Source organism: Lonchura striata, chromosome 10 (genome assembly GCF_046129695.1).
Source record: "Lonchura striata isolate bLonStr1 chromosome 10, bLonStr1.mat, whole genome shotgun sequence".
In the NCBI taxonomy this organism is placed as follows: Eukaryota; Metazoa; Chordata; class Aves; order Passeriformes; family Estrildidae; genus Lonchura; species Lonchura striata.
In genome coordinates, this window is record NC_134612.1 from 15258141 (window position 1) to 15264618 (window position 6478).

Here is a 6478-nt window from a genome sequence, read left to right on the forward strand (position 1 = left end):
GCATTGCCAGCAGGGTTTGCTTTGTCCAGTTCTCCTCTGGAAATTATTTATCCACTAATCAGCTGCTAACGAGGGAAGCACTTGGAGCAAATTACCTTCCTGAGGTATTTCACGGGCATTAGCTGTATTGTACCAAAAGTCTCAGTGTTAATTTAGACAATTTGCCTACCTGAAGGAAAAGCTGTAACAAAGCAGAGCCTGGAGCTGCCAGAATGAGCCAAGGGTCTGGACCTGCAGGAGGCTTTGGCATTGCCCACCAAAGAGGGAACGCTCAGCCATTTGTGGGGGGTTTCTGAGAGCCAGATGTGTTTTTCCTGGGGCAGATGTTGCCACTGTGGCAGGTAGAAAACCATGTCCTGGTGTTCCAAATCCCCTCAGAACAGATGGACGCCTTCGAGCTCTTTTCCTGGCTCATTCCTGATGGATTTGGCTCCGTGCAGCCCTGGCAGGGTGCTTGTCTTGGAGTCTTCACCAGCACAGCTCCAGTGCCAGCTTCTCTTCCTACTCCTGGTCAGCCATCATTTAGCAAAAATTTGTAACCCTGCTGGGGACAATCCTGAAGCTGTGCAAGCCACAGGCTGCCAGCAGAGCCCTGTTCTCAGAAGACAGTGCATGAACTGCCTCCATTTATCACTTACAGACCTCTTGCTCTTAGTGCATTCTGCAGCCGTTGAAATGTTTGTGGCCTTTGTCACAACACATCCCCTCCTTAGAGCTGGTCAGGATAAAGGGACACGTTCAGGTCCTAAGGACAGGATCTGTTTAGAGAATAAATCATTGGTGGGTGCTCTGTGGCACATGGGGCTCTAGGCAATGTGTCAGAAAAAAAAAAAAGGTGTAATTTTTTTTTTTCCCAATGTGCTTTTTCCTTTAAAATTCATTTCTTATCTGTGCTGGAGGACTTCTCTGGCTACCTTGGAAACACAGCAAAGACATATCCTTCCAGCATAATGCACTGAGCTCAAGAGAGAGGGGAGTTTTATACGAAATGCTTAAAAACCAGCAGCAGTAGGGAAAAAATGTGAGATTGGGCCCTCAGCTGTGGAATGGGGACATGGAGAGCTGGCCAGGTAAAGGATGCTCAGCTGACCTGACAGGCCCTATGGTCCTGCAATAAAAACCATTATCTGGAAAATAGGGTATAATGGTGCCATGGCAGAACCTGCCATGATGCTGAGCTATTCAGGAGAGGGAAATGTAGAGCCAATGTGAAGAACTGCAGAAAATATGGATGATATGGAGCAGTAGGTAATAAAATGGGAACAAAATTCATCACCGGTAGATGCTGGGTAGTGCAGATGTAGAAGGGCATAACCCAAGGGTACAGACAAGAGCTGAGGAGAGCAGGAAGGTGATCTGGGAGGCAGCACATCCCCCAGTTCCTCTCCTTGCTGAAGCCAAGCACCCACCTGGGAGGGAGACCAGGATGGGATCTCCCTCCTTGCTGCTCATGCCCAGCCTTGCCCCAGTGGGCTCAGCAGGAGCACCCATGCAGCAGCTGTTCTGTGGGCACAGGGCAGGGGGAACGCTGGTGCAGAGCAGGCAGGTGGGCTGCATGGCCAAAACGCCAGGCTGTGCTCTGCTTGACTGTATCCTGCAGGCTGCACTTACAGAGCCATGGCTCTGGCCTTGAACCACCCTTGGTCTGTGCTCCATCAGCCCCTGGAGCTGGGACAGGTGCATCAGCTCTGGGGAATCGCCCAGGGATTAAAGCAGCCTTCAGGTTGTGGACGAGGGTGGTGCAGCTGAGAGAATCAGCAACGTTCACACCCTCTCCTGGGAAAAAACAAAACCTTGCAATTCTGCAGGGTCTGTGCTCAGCAGTTTGGGGAACTCTTAGTGCTACAGAAAAGCAAGGGTGTCCAGCTGCAATTTTTGCTCAGTAATTGGAATAGACATAACGATTTTACAGCATTGTGAACCACTGCTCTGCATAAGGGAAACAGCAGTGCCTGGAGTCCAGCAGGGCTGGAGTGTATTCCAGTTACGTAATGGGAATTCACTGTAACACCTATGCAGAAGGCAAGGAGGATGCCAGTACTGCACCAGTGTCAACAGAGAAGGCTGTCAACCCCAAGTTAGCAGCTTGATTCCCAAGTTAGGCAAAAGGATGGGAAAACTGGTGTAAGATTCACCAGATAGTAAATTTTCCAGGTCAAAAAGATGCAGGAACAGATCTAAAAGAAAATTCCATGTGGTGGAAAAGAAACTGAGGCCAGCAAACCTGCCTGTGCTGACACACCTCAGTGTTTCACATTTTTAAAGCAGCCAATGTTGCAAAAATAGGAAATAGAAGTCAGCATTATTAAAGCAAATGTAATGAAATATCCTATCATGAGTCATTTACTTTTAAACCTCAAATATTTTTCAGCAGATGCCACTAAATTTCTTTCACCAGTCATTGCTCTGGTGAAGTTTTACCAGCAAATAAAAAAGAGGATATAAAATGCAGTGTTTCATCCTCTCCTTCCCTGAAGAGCTGTGTATAATAGACTGCATTATCAGATAATCATAATAAGGGAAGATTTTAAATAATGCTGGGCTGACTAGCGAGTACCAAGGCAGTCATACATTTGTCATAAAAACACAGTACCAGGTTCTTAATGAATAAATGTGTCAGGTGGATTTGGGCTGGTAGCATCAAGTACAAATCCTGAAAAATTACTCTCTGGTCTCCAGTATGAGATTACTGCTGTTTGCAGCTCGTCCTTGCCCAGGAGTTTCTGCAGTCTGTGCTCAGCCAAGCCTCCCTGCAAAGGGACCACATTGTCCTGATTCTAGGAGTGAAAAAGAAGCAGAGGCTGAGAAAACACTGTCCAACATGGGGCCTAGAAGTATTTCAAGATTTTCTGGCTGTCCTTTCAGCTTCCAATCCCAAAAGTCCCAGACTAGAGGTATGGGAGGCTGACCTGGAGCCAGTGTCCAGAGGTGATGTGGGTCTTTCTCCCAGTGTCACTTCCATATTCCTCCCAGGGGAGTGATGCCCGTCCTGCTCTGGTGGTTTGGGCAGCTCAGCAGGAACCCAGAGCCTCCTGCACAGGCTGGGAAGGATGTGGTGCAGGATGCTGGGGACATGCCTGTTGCAGCACCAGGTAGGGTGCACATGGGTGCCCAGAGTGGCATGGGAGGGTGGCAGAGCATGTCTGGGGGAGACCTTCTGCAGCCAGAATTCCTCCTGGAGGAGCAGCAGCACTAGAAAGTGAAGTCCCCCTGCCCCCACAGTCGTATCTAGGGCAGGACATGGAGTCTGAAGTGCCACCGTGCTCAGCAGAGCAGGGGGGCTGTGGGTGGACATGAATTAAATATAATGGTCTGGGCTGCATTTACCCTTCTCAAAATAACTTTGCTTTTTGTGGAACCATTGTCAGAAAACCACAATTGATACTGTCCTAGTGCTCGAGCCCTTTATAGATGCTTGTAGAATAGCAACCTTCTGGTACTGCCAGAGCAGGGTGGAGGACCTGACCAGAGCTAAATCAGTGCTGTGGCCAGCAGCAGGGCTGGGCTGAAGGAGGGGATGCTTGTGGCTGACCCACACAGGCCCAGGGAAGGCATTTGTCCCATGGGGTCCATCTGCAGCTGTCAGCTGTGGGAGGGCACTGGGATGTTTGTGACACCCTGGGGTCCCAGCACTGCCGCCAGCCTGCCCAGAGCACACTGCCCAACACATGGGCATGCACCAAGCTCTCAGAGTTCCTCCTACACACCATCTGGGCTCAGACTGGAAGACACAGTAAGGTGCATGCTAATTTCTCCAAATTCCAGAAGCGGGGAGAGCTTCTGAGCTCATTCATTTTGCTTGCAGAAGATCCCTGGGAGTGGCGTGATGCTGTGGAGGAGTGCTGTGCTCTGCTGCTGTCCAGTTTTAGTTAAGAGCCCAGTTTTTTCTAATTTCTCCCTTAAATGTCACAGTCCTTTGCATAAGGAAGATCAAACTGTGATATTTTTAACCATCCTTGTAAAAAAATGTATATGGTGCATTGTGAGGAAAGCTGAGTCATGTATAGAGCCAAGAGGCTCAGCTTGGCAGGGGAGGATGCAGGTGCTGGCCCCAGGAGAGGGGAGCCTTTGCCCTGGACACCTGCTTTGTATGGTACAAAGTGAGCTGCAAGGCCAGGTGAGACAGCATTTATGCTGAAATGATGGATTGTGCTGAAAAACATCAAGGGCAAATGGTGAAGAGCTGGTGGTGCACAGGAGTGGTCCGAGGTGGCACACACAGGGCTCAGCAGCAGGGCTGGGTGCAGTGGGCACTGGAGGGAGGAGCTGCTGCCCCAGAGCCTCGTGAGCCTCCCTGGGCAGGGGCACAGGAGCTGCACCTGCCTCCTTGGCTTTGGAGCTCTGTGGAGCTCTGCTGGGGGAATGGCTCTGGGCTAAGGGTGATGCCAAGGGCTGCTCTGCTTCCCCCTGCCCAGCCTCTGGAGTGTGCCCAGCGCAGGGGCTGGGCAGCAGCACCAGTGGGATTCCAGCACTGGCAGCTTCTCTGCCCAGTGCCACCATCCCTGCCCTTCCACACGAGGAAATGTCTGAGCTGGGAATCGTGCCCGGGTCCTCGCAGGTGGCAAAGCACACAGATAACTGGTTTGTCAGGGCACACCTCTGCTTTGCCACGCTCTCAGAGCTGAAAAAATGAATTCTCTCCTGTAATCATAAAATTCTTTTGATGATGAGAAAAGGCTATTGAAAAGTTTTGTTGCATAACCTTCAAGATCAAATGATGATTTATTCAGAATGTGCTTTGTGGTGTTACATGGTATACAGGCTCAGCAATTAGCTGGAAGCAAATATTCCTCCTCATTTTCTGTGACTGTGTCATTAGGATAGCATTTCACCAGTTCAACATTATCATTATGAACTGCAAATATTGCTGAAGTTCAAACTATTTACTTGTAGTTTACTTTTTATATTATCAAATATTGTAAATTCAGTTTCATTTCTGCCTTGGAAATAATCAGGCAAGGTTTTTTTCTCCTTGCAAATTGCTGTAACAAACAAGCATTGGAAATATGTTGTTATTTCTACAGCTCAAAGTATCAATGGCAAGGAAAACGACCCTTTCAAGCAAATCTTTAATAGTTTATTTTCTGGATGAAAGAAGATCCAAGGTATTGTATCTAATGCACATAGCTTCTGTCTGCTGCTCATCTCTGGTGTCTCCTACACCCTTCTGGGAACACAGCCATACCCAGCACTGATATAAAACCAGGCTTCCTGTTACCTTCCAGCCCCTGGATAAACCTCTGCAACAATTTGGGGGAGGGCTGGGGGAGGGGGATTTGGTGGAGACAGATAGGTGTTTTTCCATAGTTATGGATAAACATGGATCACTGCCATTGTATTTCTCTGTTCAGTGTAGCAGGAAAACTGCCAGCAGGGTTTGTCCTGGGTTTGTGTGCAAGGGTTTGGACTTCCCAGCCCAGCTCCCCCCTGAGTGTGAGGTCTCTGGTGCTGTTTGGGATGGCTCTCCTGCAGCTCCTCTGCTTGCACCACTTTTGTTCTTGGTCAAACAAAGCAAAGTACATCAGAGGGGTCCGTCACAATTTCATTCTTTTGCCTGTGGCTGGAATAGAGTGGGGAAGGCTGTGAGGTTGCTTCCTGTCCCTCTGCAATGTCCCACTGCAGGACAGAGATGTGGGTCACAGCTGTCCCACAGCCCTTGCAAACAACCAGAGGCTGTTTTACTGGTTTAGGAGGAAATTTGATCTCAGGACTCAGCTCATTCCCAGCTCTCTGGCGCCAGTGCCAAGCCTGTGGGACCTCTCTGAGCACCCGTGTTGGAAAAGGGAGTGGGTGGGTTCCTGGCTCCCTGGAACATCTCCTGGGAAGGTCCATGATGCCCTCCTGGCCTGGGGATGGTTCTTGCTGGGGAATGCTTCAAACCAGGATGAGAAGATGCTGGGGAGGTCCTGAGGACTGGAGACCCCTTCTCCTGGAGCTGGGCTTCTCAGGGTTCTGTGGATGAGGAGGATGGAAGCATCACCACTAATTAAGAGTCCCCATGTCCTCCCCTCCCCTCTAGGCTTCCACAGAGTACAGTGGGACAGCAAAAGTGCTTCCATGGCTGATCTGGAAACTGTAATTTTCTAGCAACATGAAATTTGTATGTGTGGGAGAGCATTGCATGATCTGAGTTTGATGGGGAAGAAATGCTTTCAGATAGGGCAAAGACCTTTGGTCAGAGGCATTTGATAGAAATAAAGATTGGGGAGAGCAGAATGAACAGTGATAAATGTTTCTCACAGAGAGGACAGTTAATCTTGGAGGCCTCAGATATCTTTCTTCCTTCAGACTGATGCCAGGTGAAATACCTGCCAACAGTGTTGTCTTTAAAGCCTTGAGAGCCTGAGAGGAAACTCAAAACCTGCTGCTGATTGTAATAAGTCCAGTAAACAATTTCATCCCTGAAAAAACACTTGCCATGTGTGTTGCACAGAAGGCTTTGCATTGAGAGTCTGCGAGTATAAATCAATATGTAAAA